A 17,946-nucleotide genomic window follows, 5' to 3' on the forward strand; every position below is an offset into this window, starting at 1 on the left:
TTTCTCCTCTCCCAGCTCTGCTCTCTTTTCCAGCTCAGTTATCAGTGGCTGCCTACTGCACATGACCTCAGGCAGTGGTTTGCAGCACTGGTTGCTGCACGCCTTTAACTTCTCTTTTGCACAGATTCTGGAATCTGATGTTTCCAGAATGAATGAAACCAAGCCAATATGGCCAAATGCCATGTTGGAGAGGTCCACATGGCAAGGAATAAAGAGCAATATCTAGTCAATATCTCACAAAGAACTGAGACCTTCAGTCAGATGTCCATGAGGACCTAGTTCTGCCAACAACCATGGGAATAGGATTATCATGTTGTTTGGTGGAGAAGAATCAAAAAGAATGAAACTGCAGACAGAGGTACTATGGAAGCACGTCCTTTCTTTCTTCTAGTTAGGCACTCTTATAAATAAGATAAATGCCAAAATGTCTGGATTCTTGTCAGTTGTATTTAACTAAAACATTTGAAATCTATAATAAACTGACAGTATGATAGAAAAATATAAAGTAACAAAACTGGTTGAAATTTGAAGCTTAAATTAGTACAGTATATAAATTCAAACAGTGGGTACATATCTCAGTGAGAAAGACATCAATCATAAATAATGTTAAAGAGTTTTCTCCAAACAGTAAGAAATTAAAAATTCCTTTGCTATATTCACCAACTTGGTCAAAAGCAGAGAAATTTAGCTCATAAAATAAAATAACAATAACATCAGACAACAGAAATATTGCACAATATGCACATCCCAACTGTAAATATAAATGCACATGCAAAATTCTTAAAGAAAAATTTAACAGATCAAATACAACTGGACATTGAGAGAAAAACAAAGTCATGATTCATTTAGTGTTTTCAGGAATACAAATGAATAACCATAAGTTATTCTATTATCATTTTATGTTTTAACAACATTTTACAGAAGAGAATCTTTACAACATCATCTATATATTTAACCCCCAAAAAGTTTCAGGTATTTATCATTATTTACGATAAATAATAAAACAGATACGTCTGTAAATATAAAGTTAGTTGTTTTTGGTAGAGGGTTTGGGAGGAAAATGGGAGGGAAGGTATATTGTTCCAACTAAACAATGTACATCAAATCTTTGGGGGTGTTTTAAAAATTTGGGAGTATGTTGGTTTTCAACCTCAGGAGTTTTCCAGGTGAAATCTAAAACTGTACGCCTCTATATGGAGGCAAGGGGAGACCAAAGAAAAAGCCACACCACTCCAGATTGGTAGGTGGCAGTTTTAATAAGCAAAGGGACTTACATAAAAGACTCATCTTGGTTCCCTGTAAGACAAATACATATCCACACCTGCCTGCCAGAATCTTAAAAGTTTTTACAGAGGCCTTAACTAGGTTCAGCCACATATTTGGTTCAGAGGTTCTCAAAAATCCCCTCGTCTTTCAAGGCTATGTCCTTGAAAATGGCTCCAGCTATGGAAATGGTTAGCTGAATGTACATTCCAGGGACAGAGGAGGGGGTGAGGAGACTCTGATTTCCCAGGCTCAGCTCAGAGATCCATTGACCATCATGTCCCCTCAATGATCTCCTCCACCAGTGACAGAAGCTTTAATATCCTGGCCCACAGCTTTCTTTCCATTCCATTGCACCATGTAATAATCCTGCAGGTATACATACAAAGAGGTCCCAAAATTTGACCAATCAACCATAGTCCCAATACATTTACCCTTATTTTACATGCTGACCTAGAAAAAACTTAAGGACTTCTACTATGTTTGCTTAGAAATAGACTTTTGAAATTTTTTTTTAAATTTTTTTTAACGTTTATTTATTTTTGAGACAGAGAGAGACAGAGCATGAAAGGGGGAGGGTCAGAGAGGGGGAGACACAGAATCCAAAACAGGCTCCAGGCTCTGAGCTGTCAGCACAGAGCCCGACGCGGGGCTTGAACTCACGGACCGCGAGATCATGACCTGAGCCGAAGTCGGCCGCTTAACCGACTGAGCCACCCAGGTGCCCTAGACTTTTGAAATTTTTAATACATTTTAGGAACTGAGTATGTTTGCTTAATGATCCACAACATTCCCTATAAAATGTTATTTACTTACACCGTTGTAATAATATCAATAACTACAAAATTGATTATAGATTAAGGATAATATTATTTTGTTTAATATAACCAGATTATACTGTACACAATTTCCAATACCTTAAAAGTGAGGCGATTTTTTCACTTTTTAAAGAGAAAAGACAAGCACCTTTAGTATTACTAAGTACATTTCCTCTGATAATTTCATTTTCTAAAGACAATTAGATGGATTTTTGAATGTGTTGTGCTTATTACACAAACTCTAATCTATGTGCTCAAAATATTTTAAAGTCATATAATTTTGCTGTAAATGCTTTCTTTACTTTTATGTATTTGGAGTTATGAGTTATTTCTTGACAACTATTTTTTTTAAGAGAACATACTATATAGGGTTTAGATCAATTAATTCTGTTGTCCTTAATGTCCTTAATATACCTTAATGAAAAGTATATTATGCATACATAATCATATAGCTAAGAATACAGAGATGTCTGTCAAATTATCACTGCTATTGAAAAGTTAATAGAATAAGGGGAAAATTAAGATGAAAGAAAAAATGGCACAAGGGATCAGTCTATGCCACAAGATATTAAAATTATAAGTTACTTATAAAATATATTTATATAAATAAAATAGAGAAAAAATAAGTATGTGGGTATTGGAATGGGTACATATATATAATCATGTAACAACATATGCAATAATAAATGTAAAAATGTCCCTTGGTCCCTTTTATGTAATGTGTATGATTGGGTGTGATAAAGTTTAGCCAGTAATAACAGATGCCCCTGATTTGTTATGATTCTGTCTCTCGTCTGGTCTCAGCTGCATTATTCCATAGTATATTTGTATACTGTAATAATATAATATTGAAAAAATACAATATTGAAAGACCCATTTTATTGGAAAGCTTTAAAGACAACAGTAGTGGATAAAGTACCAAACCATACAAAAATATAAGCCTTGGTTTAATAAAAGAAATATTTTTAATGATTCTGTTCATTTGTTTTAATATAGTCAAGTTCATACTACATTTCTTTTCTTTGAACCCCACTGGCCAAGCTTAGCCAGCTTATTTTTACTCTCATATCTATTTTTTCATTCCTGCCATTAAAAAAGATTTGAACACAAAAGTGATTAACACAAAGCTGAATTTTATAACAATCAAAAGAATGTTTAGAATTTGTAAAGTACAAAGAAAATGAGAAGAAAAGAAATATATTTTATTTAAACCATATTGTACTCACTTGATTCAGAATTATGGACATAATCTCCTTTTTAAAATGATAACTGAACTTCTAGATAAATTGGCTAAGAGTACCTGCTAACAGAAGGATACTTATCTATGGAATGCCCTAAAAAGAATGTCCCTGATTAAGAACTGGATATAGTTAAAAAGTCAAGAATCTATGAGCTAATGAGGCATGGCTCCCTAGAAAATGACCCATGAACTGTAACATACAATAGAGGTGCTGTATAGACTAACTGCTCTTTTATTGTGGGTATAAAACACGGCCCTCATGCAGAGGTCTTGCCTGTTATTCTAGGCCAGATAGTCTAGGTTTGACATGGAGAGAAATGATCTGGGGAGCCACTCTTAGTATGCTGGACTGTCCAGGCTTTCTCTGACACTGTTGATTACTTACTTATTAGTAAGGTTCAACTTTTTGTAAGAGCTCAGATTTGTGTATTTGACTTAACAAGTCAATCCTTTGTGTTAGTTCAATCATATATTAATTTAGCCTGTTTTCAAATTGTATTTAAATAGCATTGACAATAAATTTCATATTAAAATAAATAAATAAATAAATAAATAAATAAATAAATAAATAGCATTGAACAATACTTTTACATTTGTATATGACTTCTTGCCTTGATATTATCTTTATGACATTTCTCCATAGCAGTCTATTCTTCTCTGCTTGAACCAATACCATTACCCTACAATTTACTTCCACTTTATATATGTTTGTGCATATATACATTCTGAGAGAGACAGAACGAGAGAGAAAATCTTTCAGCTTCATTCTTTAAAATTGCCTTTGCTATTTTTTGTCTTTTATACTTCCATATAAATACTAGAAATTTCTCATTAATATCCATAACAAACATGCTGGGATTTTTACTGTGATTACAATGGAGTGATGACACTTTTACAATACTGTCTTATAAGTCATGAGTATGGTACACCCTTCCACTTATTTAAGACTTCTCTAATGTCTTTCATAATGTTGAAAATTTATTCCTTGTTATTTGATGCTATTTAAATGGTAGTATTTATTTTATTTTCTGGTTTTTGTTGTTGCACATATAGAAATAGAACAGTTTGTGTTATATTGATCTGGAATGCTGCAAACTTGCTAACTTCAATAAACAATTTGATTTTCTATTGATTTTATGAGAGGTTAGAAGTAGAAGTAGATATTGCCAAGTTACCTTACTTGACCAAAAATTAATCCTAAAATTAAGTGCATTCACATTTAAAAATAAAGAAATAAAATTTGTAAGGAAAAATCTTGTGTTTTATGTTCTGTTTATAAAGTAGGGAAAATAATTATTTTTAATCAATTAGATTGTTTTGAGTGTTAAATTAAGATATATACAGCTCTTGGGGCGCCTGGGTGGTGGCTCAGTTGGTTGAGCGACCGACTTCCACTCAAGTCATGATCTCACAGGTGAGGAGTTCAAGCCACCTGTGGGGCTTGTGCTGACGGCTCAGAGCCAGGAGCCTGCTTGGGATTCTGTGTCTCCCCCTCTGCTCCTCCCTGCTCATGCTCTGTCTCTCTCTGTCTCAAAAATAAATATAAACATTAACATTTTTATTTTTTTTTCAACGTTTTTTTTTTTTATTTATTTATTTTTGGGACAGAGAGAGACAGAGCATGAACGGGGGAGGGGCAGAGAGAGAGGGAGACACAGAATCGGAAACAGGCTCCAGGCTCCGAGCCATCAGCCCAGAGCCTGACGCGGGGCTCGAACTCACAGACCGCGAGATCGTGACCTGGCTGAAGTCGGACGCTTAACCGACTGCGCCACCCAGGCGCCCCTAAACATTAACATTTTTAAAAAAGATATATACAGCTCTTAGAACATACAAAGAACTGCAGTTTTGCTGACACGTTTTTAGCAATAGTTGATTATGTAGACATGATTATGAAGTGAGTGATATTTGGAGGAAAATAAAAACTTAGAAGGAACTAAAGTAAAATATTAAAGAGCTATCATTGAGAGTATGGCTGTTTTATTTTATTAGTACACTTTCTCCCTTTTCCTTTTTTTTTTTAAATAAGTGCCTGTATCACTTACCATTTGTTACAAAGGGTTGCTTTTTTATTTTGCAAAATGTATATGATAAAATGGGAACTATTAGAAGCATTTTACTACTTTAGCTAACACAAAATAGAACCACCAACACCAGAGCTAACATTTTTTTAGCATCATTGACTTTATTTTTGTCTTATCTATAAAACCCTTTGCCAAAAATATACAGTTACACCTGCCTGTCAACCCTGCGGTTCTATCAGCTAATTGACGTCAGCCAATACTGATGTTTTATACTTGGTCATTTATTGGCTTTATTATTCCAAGTCATAGGGATTCTTGGAACAAGAGAGTACACTAAACCGCAGTATTTTCATAGTTTTTCTTAAACTAGATGTGAGAGAAATGACCACTACTGGACAAATGGGTAGCATTGGTTAGTGACGCAAACTTGGAACATTTCACTCGTCACTGCTGGGGGAAATCCTTTCATCATGCGGAAGATGATGGGGCCTGGTGTTTCTGAGCTTCCACTCTAGAATACAGTAGACAGAGTGGATTCGATACTAGCTTTGCACTTTCTACCTATGCAAGGAACAGTCCTTGCATAAGGATTTTTTCATTTTTGTAAAACAGAATAGCAATTACCACATAGACGGTTTAAAAGTTTCAAAGAAGTAAAGAATGTGGCACATGGGTACTTGATAAATGCTCAATAAATGTAACTAACCAATGTCATTAAGTTTCAAGTAAGAAGACAAACAGATTTGTTTTTAATCTAGCATTTGGATGAAGGTTTTACCTAAGGTTGCTATGACTTCACTAATTGATAAATACCCTAAAATATAAAAGCATGTTAATTAGCTAATTTATAGTCCTTTGTTATTTTCTGGCTAAATATCATAAAGAATATAACAGATATTGATGTTCTACATTATCTTTAGACACCACAGGAAAGCCATGATAAGTAATATATTTGATTTTCTTTTTGGACGTAATTCAGACAAGTCTGTGATTGACAACATATCATTTTGTCAGTATAATTTTGATTTTGGAGAATATTTCATTTGTTGATAATTCAAGATAACTTCAAATTAATTATTTATAACAATTGTCAGTGTACTTAACAACTGTTGAGCAAAATAATACCTTATCATGTTTCAATAAAATGTGAAGATACAATGATTTTTTAAAAGCAGATCTTAGAAAAACCTCAGTTGTGGTGGCAAACATTTGTAGCCTTTAGTGACCCAATTTATGCCACTGAGATTAAGGCATCCAGAGGAAAATATATTGATATTCCACTTATGTTACATTTTTTAGTTATCACTTTATTTTTCCAACTTAATAAAACCATAATTTTCAATATATTAGTTTTTTTTTATGAAATCAGCATCATTCAGTTAATCTCTGTATCCCAGCATACAGATGAATTTTTTTCTATCTTTTTATATTTGCCAAAAATTTCATTTTCTTAGGAAGATTCAAATTGCTCATTAAGGAACTAGTATATTTGAAATATGCAAATATCTTTCTGAACAAATATTTTGGGTCTTTGACCAATTAAAACTTCAGTAAGGCAAGTAGTAAGTGATATCTTTAAGAGAACCACCTTTTTTGTGTGTGTTAGCCTTCTTTTTTCTTTGCTAGTGAATGAATTGCAAAGTTCATTTAAATATTTTGTTTCATATAAAATGAATGTCCAATTAATATAATCATCTAAAAATTAAAAAAGTGGGGGGACAGTGATTAAAAATTCATTCAACTCTAGTGCAATTTCCAAGGGTTACTTCCAATAGAATTTGAACATTAAATCATGGATTTGCTTTCAAAAAGTTTATTATGGAAGTGTTTCATATACATTAAAATGCATGCCTGAGGCATGATTAGACAATACTACTCATTTTTATGGTCATAGGTGTGGATCTACACTGTAGGGAAAAAAATCAATGAAAATATTTCAGGAAGACAGCCTACAACATAGGCTTTGCATGTTATTTAAAATGAAGCTGTCCCTCTCATGAAATAGTTTTACTGTAGTAAGGAGGAATCCATTGTATTGTCAGCCTGGTACCCTCCTCCCAAGATGATTATAACTCAAACACACACACACACACACACACACACACACACACACACACACTGATGAGAAAGAAATTGCCCCACCCCCACGTCCCACCTTGCAAACTATACCTCCTCCAGTTTGGATTGCATCTCCCATGACTAGACCGAAACACCTTTCTCATCCCTTTGCTTATATGCAGAGCTGAAAGTAGAGAAGCAATCTTTAGAGTTATGCTGATAGGGATAATCTTCTTCATGATGTGCTGATCTCAAAAGTATCCCTGGTGTCCCTGGGGTTGCATTTGGAAAGATGTAAATCGGTTTCCTAACACTACATTTTGCAATGTGTAAATTAATAACTTGACATTTCACAGCTGTTTTAAAGGCTGTGCTTTAAAGAATGAAATATCAATCACAAATATACATCTACCCAGAAATGTCAAATCCCACCCAAATGAATCCCACGGCAAATTAGCAGCAGGTCACATTGTTCTGCTGTCTTTCACCTGTGATGCATTTCCTTCCTTTCCAGGTTAAGAACTCCCCTGGAGAGGCTTAAACCTATTTCCTACCTCATATAAAAGATGGGTGGTGAGCTGCTTTAATAACAGAACATAGTATCCAAATGCTAAACCTATTTATAAGAGGGAATGTTATACAGTAAAAAGAGAAATTAAAATAGGAGTCCAAATAGCTGGATTAAACTCCCAAGCCTGTGTTCAAGAGTTATTCAGACCAAGGTCTCTCACGGCCTCAGTTTATAGATCTTTAAAATTGGTCTTAACTATTTCAGAGAATTATCTAAAATTGCCTTGCTTATCTCACAGAAGCTTACACAGGTAGAATGAGCTAATAAATATTCCACTTTAATTTAAAATATAAGCTTGGATAATTACAAGGGATTATTAATATTCTAAAGAATGTTTCCGCTTATTATATTCACTTCCATCATGATGTGTACCTTGCTGGTCAAGTCAAAAGGGGATGGCACTTTGTCCCACATAAGGAAGAATTTAGTAAAATAAACTGCCATTCAGTGATTGAGTCCATGTGAATAAATTCAGGCAAGAGCTGCTCAATTACATTTCATGTCCAAAGGACTTCAATCATCTTTTCATTAATTTTCAAAATATAGCTCAAACTGTGTTTCATATAACATTTCTGATTCCCAAGTAGTGATTAACCCTTGGAATTTTTTAGAATATTTCTGTACTTTTGCTATATGGATAGGGTGCATAGTGTATTATAATCAGCTATTGCATTAAATTTGTTTCTTCCTAACTGGCTGCAAAATACATGAAGATAAGAGGAGTATTTTATTAACTTCTATGTACCCTTGGCATTGAGCAGTGATCTGTACACATAGGGCTCAAAAGAAACATAATGAGTGATTGAATAAAACATAGATTGATTATACATAATCCCAATTATCCATTTCTTGGGAGGATATCCTGATCTTCAATTTCAAGAAATTTAGGAATAATGACCCAAAGCTGTAGTTAATCCCAGTCAGCATTGGAATCAACCAATATTTTTTTTTATTTTAAAGAGTTATCAATATAAGTGATATGCTTGAAATAAATATATTCCACCATTTATTAGTGTATTCACTTGAAAGAATCGCACTTGAATGTTTAAGAACAAATATTTATTTGGAAAAAGCTATGCATTGAAGCACTATTTCCTTAAGTAAAGTTTTGACCAAACCATGCGATACAGTAACTTATCATTTAAGATTTTGTACTTGCTGTGTTATAAGTATAATGAATTTACGAAACACATGTGAAAGGTTCAAGAAATAAAATGAGTGCATTAGTGTCCATATTTGTCAGTTGCTTTAAATTAGACTCAGATATGCCGGGTTTACTATTACTGTTTCATAAGTTATTTTGATTTAATTCTGTTTTGTATTATATGAAACAAGTTACTCACAAATTAAAACAAAAATATTATCTTTCTTATGTGATATTCAAGAAAGCCATACCCTAAGGAAGTAATAACAAGCAATTTGTTTGTAAACTGGGGTAGCAAATCAATCATAGATCATTCAAAGAAACTATTAAGGTTTAAGATTCATGAGAAAATACACCTGCAGAAATTACAAAAGTGTCTTAAGGATACCTACTTTCACATTCACATAATTTATTAAAATAATATTATAAAATGAATCTAAGATCTGTGGCATTCCTCTCTATCTTTATAAGTAAAGCCATAGAGGATGGCTTCATTTGTTAATGTCTCCACAGTAGAAATAATGTTAGGTTTCTTATCCTGGAATGAAATTAGCTTTACATAATTATCTCCACACTAATACAAAATAAAATCTTGTTTTAGATTCTTCACACTAATATAAAACCAATTTTCAGGATACACCGATTAAATGTAAGATTTTTGAATACACAGTAGGACTTTGCTGATGTTCCTGTGAAGATTCAAATACAGAAAAAGGCTGAAACACCATAATTAAATGCAAAACCAAGTTGAGTTTTGAATGACTATGAAGTCATCACTTGAAAAAAAAAGATGATTTCTTGCAAGGACATAATTTCTAGATATATTTGCTTAATTTTAAAATAAGCATGCACATCCTAACTCATATGCATGCATTTTTTTTTCTCACTAAGCATAAAGCTGATAAATTGCCTTACATATTCTGAATGATACTATAACTCGATGAAGTATCTTGGGGCTAGGACTTGGGAATAGTTTATTCCACAATCACTATTACCTCCTACATAACACCCTGCTTTTTCAGTAGCAGAATTTAATTTTTTCTGATCCTATCTACAAATGTTCAAAGGAAGAAAACAAAAAATAAATTCAAGGCATCTCTCCACAGTTTCTAGACCTGCTTTATCTTATCTTGAATTTTTTTTTTTTAATTTGATAATATCAGAAGAGGAAAGCTATGTCTGGCCTAATTCACTTTCATAGTTAGAAGATGCTAGTAACAGTGGCAATTGTTAATATCTTTCTGAAAATTGTAAGTATATATCAAAAGTCTTACAATATCCATATACATCTTCCCCCAAAAATTATATTTAGGAATTTATTGACAAAAATTAAATATAACTTCTATATCTAAATTTATGTATAGCATAGCATACTTAAATGAAAAAAAGGAAAATAGGCTAAATATATTAAGATACAATTAGAATATAGTTATGGCACTTACAAAGTTGAAGTTCTTACTAATAATGCACTTTAAAGTTAAAAATATGAGAATAATAGGTGATTAAGGAGAACACTTGTGTTGAGCACTAGGTATTGTATGTCAGTGACGAATCACTAAATTCTACACTTGAAACTAATATTATACTGTATGTTAACTAACTGGAATTTAAATAAAAACTTGAAAAAAAAGAATACTATGTGCTTATTAATAAAATAGAACAAAAGAACTGTTATTAGATAAATTAGCAGATGTTCTTAACCACAAATACTGGTAAAGGAATTATCTTTTTACTTATTTTATCTTGTTTATTTTAGAAAATAAAATGTTTTGAAAATAAAAATTTTGATTAGAAGCAAAATAAAAGAAAAAGCTCCTACAAATAAGAAAAATATTTCTATCACTTGACAATGAAACTCCACTAATAGAAATATATTCAAAGGAACAACAACAAAAAAGATGTTCACTTAGATTTATGCAAAGTTATGTTTAAGGCAGCTTTATTCTTAAAAGTTAAAATTAAAAGTAACTTGAATATCCAACATTAGGAACATTTAAAAAATATATGTTAAAACTTGTAAAGCATTACACTTAATATAAATATTTTAGAAGACTTTTACTGCAATGGAAAATGGAGAGAAGATTGACAACTACACTTTAAAATATTGTATAACATGTCAAGTTTAGATTTTTTAAATCAATGTACCATAAGAAAAAAATCACTGTTGTAAGACTGAGATATCATTGGCTTTCATAGGCATATCCAGCTCCACAGATTTTTAAATGTGAAGAATTCACTTTTAGAGTAGGGGACAAACAAAATATATAGACAGAAAGATAAAGACAGAGAAAATGTGCAAAACATCAGGTTGAAAAATATGGTCATTCTTTTTTTTTATTTTTATATTTTTCCATGCTTTTTATATTTTGTCAAAAATAATAGTAATATAATAATAACTTGTTCTATGCTGTCTCACTACTACTTCTAACACTTCCACTATTGTTGCCACTTTGTTTACTATTAATGTGAATTAGTTTATTCAATATTGTCTTCTCTCCATTAGATCATTTTCCTACTCATTTTATTCTTACAATAACCCTATGGTTCTGATACTGATTCCTCCTTTCAATAGATGATGAAATTAATGATTTTTTTTCTTTTTGAAACTTTAAGTAAACTGCCAATCTTGCCCAGTCAGTAAATAGAGAACCGAGATTAAAACCCAGATTTGTCTTATTCTAAAGACTAGAATATGACGAAAAGTATACAATCAATATGCACAGTATATTCAGAACAAAATATTATGATTGCTATTTTTTAAAAATATTTTGGATTGGTAAGCCTCTTTTTTTCACTAATAAAATAATTTTGATTTGATTTAACATGAATGTCTAAAAAGTAATTATTTAAATTTTATTGTTCCAGTTTAGTCATATAGTAGAAAGTATACATGATTTTATTTATTAAAAAAAGTTTAAAATGTTATTACTAATATGTTACCATTTAGCCAAAGTAAGTAAATGAATATGTATTTTCAGATAGGTTTTATTTTTGGTATTTAAGCACATAGCTGACTTATCCAGTAGTGGTCCACATGTTTGATGCAAAAGCACCCAAACATTATAAGAAAAGAACATAGAAAGTTGGTAAATATAGAAATTATTCTGTACCCCTCACTTTGGGGAATTATTAATTTAGTGAGGGTAGGTAATGTTTACATTATTCTAATAGAATTTTAAAGATATGCAAAAGTAAATTTACTTATTTTCTTTTCGTCCATGTAAAGTCAATCTCAGATTGGTTTTACAAAGATTCCATATATATGTTTACTTTTTAATGTTATTTATTTATTTTGAGAGAGAGAAATCATAGGGAAAGGGCAGAGAGGGAGAGAGAGTATCCCAAGCAGGCTCCTCACTAACAGTGCGATGTAGGGTTTGATCCCACAAACCCTGAGATCATGACCTTAGCCAAAATCAAGAGTTAGATGTTTGGGAGGCCTGGGTTGCTCAGTCCGTTAGGCGTCTGGCTTTGGCTCAGGTCATGATCTTGAGGCAAAAGAGTTCCAGCCCCTCATTGGGCTCTGTGCTGACAGCTCAGAGCATGGAGCCTGCTTCAGATTCTGTGCCTCCTTCTCTCTCTGTCCCTCCCCTTCTCACAGTCTGTCTCTCTCTCTCTCAAAAGTAAATAAACATTAAAAAACATTTATATAAAAAAGAGTTCGATGTTTAACCGACTGAGCCACCCAGGCACCCTTCCATGTATGCTGAAATTCCATTAATGATTCCCATAGATTGGGTAATTCAAAACGCTCAGAAACCCTTTTATGTTGGTATAGCAGGTATTATCTTCCAAGTGTAATAGTTGAAACGTGTGAATAAGGAGATATTTAATATCTACATAACATACAGTTGAACATTAACATCTTTTTCCACTAATAAACCGTGTTGAGAGATAAAAGAAGAATCATGAAACAAGGAGGTCCTTCCATCTCTACACTTACTAGTTCTGTGTTCTTGGGTGTGATGCCCGGTTTCTTCTCCTCTACAAGAGAAATGGAAAGGAGTACCTTGTAATGGTTAAGCAAAACAATAACTAATGACAAAGACTGACAGGTATTGGGCAGACAATAAATGCTAGTTATTAATAGTAGTTGTGGTAATGGTAGTAGTGATGGTAGTGATAGAACCAGCAGCTGCAATACTGTGTGTCTTTGGGTATGATATCAAATATTTTTGGAACCTTACAGAATCTAGAAACCCATGTTGATAATGCTACTCCCAAATGATGAGACTGGTCATAAAAATACGTTTTTTTATTAAAAAGACATTTTTAAACAGAATTTTTCTAGTTCCAATATTACCTAGTCAACCCATGTTCCAGATTTTCTCGAATTCTTCCCAAATTGTTCTAATTAATCATGATGGATGTTTGGTTGATATTTTTCAGAATATTTTTTTTACGATATCATGAAACCTCTGATTTTCAAAATTTCTCCTTTCTGTTCTTATCAATCCCTGATAGCCCATAACTACCTAATGTTTGTAAAAAAGATTTTCACTTAAATGTTGCTGATGTCTGATCCAAGGAAGGCCCAACTTTCCATCATTTCCAAAAGGGATGGTGACCCGGTTCTCAATGTACATCAGAGATGGTGGCAGCAATGTGAGTATGGTGAATTCAATAAATATAACCTACATAAATGAAAGCTTGGGGGGTCCCCCAAGAGTTTTAAAAATGCAAAGAGGTCCTGAGAGAAGTGAAAGTACAGTGAACATGTTGCTATATAGAGCAGAAGTTATGGAATATCCACCAGAAGAGTAAGCCCCAGCCATAGGCCACGATCACTTATGTGATTGATACTGTGGGGAGTGGCTAGTTGATGAACCGCACCTATAAAATAACTGAATTTTCATCTACAGCATCAGATGAGCCAATATCCAACAGGTATCCTTCTGTTTCCCACCACTAGTCACTTCTATCATGTAGCACAAAGTCCATGTGAGCCTTTAACCAAGAATGGGGAATTGGGAGGAAGATTTGGTTGATGCCACTGCCTCCATTTTCCTAAAAGTCTCGCTTTAAAACATGGTATTTGAACTGCTTATACATAGGTTGATGACCATCCTCATTCTTCAATCCTGTTAAGCCTGCTCTATTTATCTAGTTAGTTCACATGTTATAAAAATATGAGACCAGAAGAATGTTTAGAGTTCAGTAGCTTTAATTCACAACTTTCTATATAAAAGCTCCAATTCTGGGACTTTTTGAGTTGAATTGTAAGAAGGGAATATGGTGCCCTGCATTTGCAATCCTTCCTAGCTCTAACCTTTACGTATACTCTGTGCCTATGGTAGAACCTACACTGGCTGTTCATACAATGAATAGATACCAAGAACATACATTATCACCTTTTTTAAAAATCCTAACTTTGAACATTCCTTAAATGTACAAGACACAACTCAACTTCTACCAGACAGGAATCTACTTTACCTTTTTTTCTTCCCAAAGTTAAAAAAATACATATCCCAAGCATCTTTAATATTGCTCTTGAACAACACATTGTGAATTTTCTTAGCCACAAAAGAGTTAAGCATTGTAGAAACTTTTGTTCTTGCATTGTGATATTGAGCTGTATATCTTTGTCTATCCACCTGTCTTTGTAATAGCATTCGCTATTTTTCTACCCACCAGCATAACCCTCGTTTTATGCAAACTTAGTTTTATCTTTAAAGGCCATAGGGACTTCCATCAATCATTCTTGTTCCCTAATTTTCCAAACAGTAAAACCTGATGGTTTCTCCTCCTCTAGTTTGTTATCACAATACACTCTTGAAATCTTTAATGAGTTTTTTTTTCTAAATCTGAACTTGTTTCATGAAACAAAACATTTTATGTTGCAGCTGAGTAGCAACTCCCCTTATTAAATAAAACTAGTGATGTTCTGCAATAAATAATAGTTTAAGCAAATTTTCATATAAATGGAAGTAATAGATACTAGAGGGGTGGGCTGTTCATTCAACAAGGTGTCCTTAGAAAAGTAGCCAGTATTTTCATACCACATGTCTTCCCTATAAACATTTTTAATAATCTTATTGGTAGGAACAAAGCACTTAGACTGTTTCTATGAAATATATGGCTTCTATTTTTGCAAGGATAATCTCTAGATTTAAAAAATAAATTCAAAGGGTAATTTGAGGTCAATGGTTCTGTTGCATGACAAACAAGAACCTCCTATATATTTGTCTTGTTTTTTTTTGTGTGTGTTTTTTTTGTTTGTTTGCTTGTTATTGTTTTTTGTTGTTGTTGTTTACCTTTCCTATAGCAATAGAGTCCACAACATTTCAGTGAGGATGTTTTCTATTTCCAAAAACAGATCAATTTGAGTTTAATGCTGGCCTAGCCAAGACACACAGTTATATGCTCTAGCCCATAAAATATTTTCAGTCCCCCAACGCTCTTGAGGCTCACCTAAATATACTTCCCTGGAAGCAATAGCACTAAGCAAAAGATTTCCCAAAAGACATTTATTTTTATATCAGCAATCAATTTAATGGAGACATGTAAGCATTCTTCTTATTAGCTATTTTTATTTATACTCAGGATAATAAGAACTTATTGTAACCATCTTACTGATTTTCATTGAAAAATATATGTACAAATTATGATTAAAACCAATAATTCCTCTCTTAAGTAGACTATTTATTCTTACTGTCAGACATTGCATGCTTATACAAAGATCCTCTCCTTTTATTTGTATTTTCATCAACAGATGGCCCAGGCCTGCAACTATCACATGATCATCTCCACTGTTACTTCCTTGCGTCTTTACAAAAGTTAGTGACTGATAACCCATCCTTTCTCCCTCGCATTGAGAAAACCTCTCACATGGTCTGTTCATATAGTCCTCCCCAAATCATCAATTTCCTTTTGATGACTTCTGTCCTCACCCCCAACCTCTAAATAAATTCTCTACCAGCAGCATCACCACAAAGAAAAGAAAAAAGAGAGATAGGCTTGGGAAACTTTTCAAAAATTTCCAGCCTTTTTCTGAGGCTTTTCCAATATGGTCTTTTGGACAAAGAATTGACCACTTGAGTTGATCACCTAAGATTGTTTAATAGAAGAAAACTTTAAAAGCAGAGAGATAAGAATTGTCAGATAATCTCCAGAGTTGAATTTGCAGGAATACAAGAGGCTTACTTTTTGCAAGTACTGGGTAGAGGTGGTTTTAGAGGACTTGAATCGGCAAAAAATGGAAATAAAATTATGAAATCTTGAGTTAAAATAAACTCGGTTTCAGATAATAATATATGTTATAATATGTGTATGCTGGAAACATTTATATTCTGGTAGATTCTATTTTTTTTTTACTTTATATTTCAAAATAAGTGATTTAACACAAATATAAAAATCGAATATAGAAGAGTGCATACAGAGCAGTGTTTTCTGTGAGTCATCTCATCTTAGAAGTGCAAGTTCTAACAGTAAAGGCTCACAAACATAATTACTCAGCTCAGACCCACCAGCCAATTCAATGGAATTCAACTGCCTGAGATTCAAGAGAAGGGAAAGAGATACTGTAAAGGATCATGATGGCGCATGAAACTTTATTCTGTTTCCCCCCATACCTTACCAGCGTTTCGGGATATTTTAATGGTTTCTAGTGAAAGCAGCTCCATGCCGATAGCCACCCTAGGCCCTAGATGTTTATTCATCTCTAAGGTCCTTTTACTTCTCTATCTCATATCATCTACCTTCCATATGTACATGCTCAAAAGAACTTTTTTCCTTTCTTCCCCCTTCATTGTGACACACTAGATGAGGGTTTTTCTGTTCCTAAATTCCCTTCAAAACTTTTTTATCCCTTTCGTATCACCAATCTCTCCCCCAAATCCCCATAAACTGCAGCTTTTAAAAGCATGGACATCAGTCTTATGCTTTCCTTGTAAATATTCTTCAATTATACCCTCCAAAAACAAAATGCCTTGAGAAAAAAATACAAAGACAAAGGAGACAAAGTGAAATGTTCAAGGGACTCAGTGATCACTCTTCCAAATGGAGCTTAGGAGACTAAAAGAAGTATAACTTGGAAAGGCTCCAACCATGAAAATTGTCGGTTTTTAAGGTTAATCCTGACCATATTTTAGATATACTAAAAAATTCCCCACTGTTTATATGGAATTATTTCTAGAGTCCAGAGCACTTAAAAAACATTTAAGGAGGTATTGACCATTTGGGATTTAGTTCTCAGCCAACACACCAATTTACATTTTCCCTCCAACCTAATATTTGCAGTACCTAAAAGGTCTTGATGCTCATCCAGAAAGTTTTTTTTGGAGGCAATAGCACTGAGCAAGCAGTCTTTTACCTGGTGTCAGATACTTACTTTGGTTCAGTTGTTAGTGGAAAATTGCTTTTCCCAACAAAAGAAACACAGACTAAAAAGTTGGAGAAGATTGTTATAAATGAGCTTTCTGAAGATTTTTAAAGATCTTTTCAGTAAGACCTTATTTTTCAACCAGTTCATTTTAGGGTACATGCTAGTCCTTGCATTTGACTATATTCTAACTCTCAATAGCAGGTCTATATCACCCATAGTGTGTTAAAATTTTTTGAGGTCTTCCTTTTTTAATGTACTGGTGATTGCCAAGAACAAAAGTATAAGATAAGAATCAACATATGGAAAAGCCAGCCACACAGCCTGATGTATCATTTAGCAATAGTTATTTCTCTGGTTCAATACCTACTTTACCTGTACTCCTCTTGATATTTCCAGAATAACAAAGATGTAATTTTCGGCTAGTTCCCTTAAACAGTGGTCAACTACAGAGTACCTCTGACCTATTCACTGACCCCATTCCCTGCACAGACAGTTTCCAGAAATT

The 17,946-nt window shown here is 33.2% G+C and overlaps 1 pseudogene; it reads right to left on the reverse strand.

Annotated features, from left to right (window-relative positions):
* LOC122229409 overlaps window positions 1-16,740 on the reverse strand; it is a 113,945-nt pseudogene extending 97,205 nt beyond the window's left edge.
* Between the last annotated feature and the right edge of the window lie 1,206 nt (window positions 16,741-17,946).

Source organism: Panthera leo, chromosome A1 (genome assembly GCF_018350215.1).
Source record: "Panthera leo isolate Ple1 chromosome A1, P.leo_Ple1_pat1.1, whole genome shotgun sequence".
NCBI lineage: Eukaryota > Metazoa > Chordata > Mammalia > Carnivora > Felidae > Panthera > Panthera leo.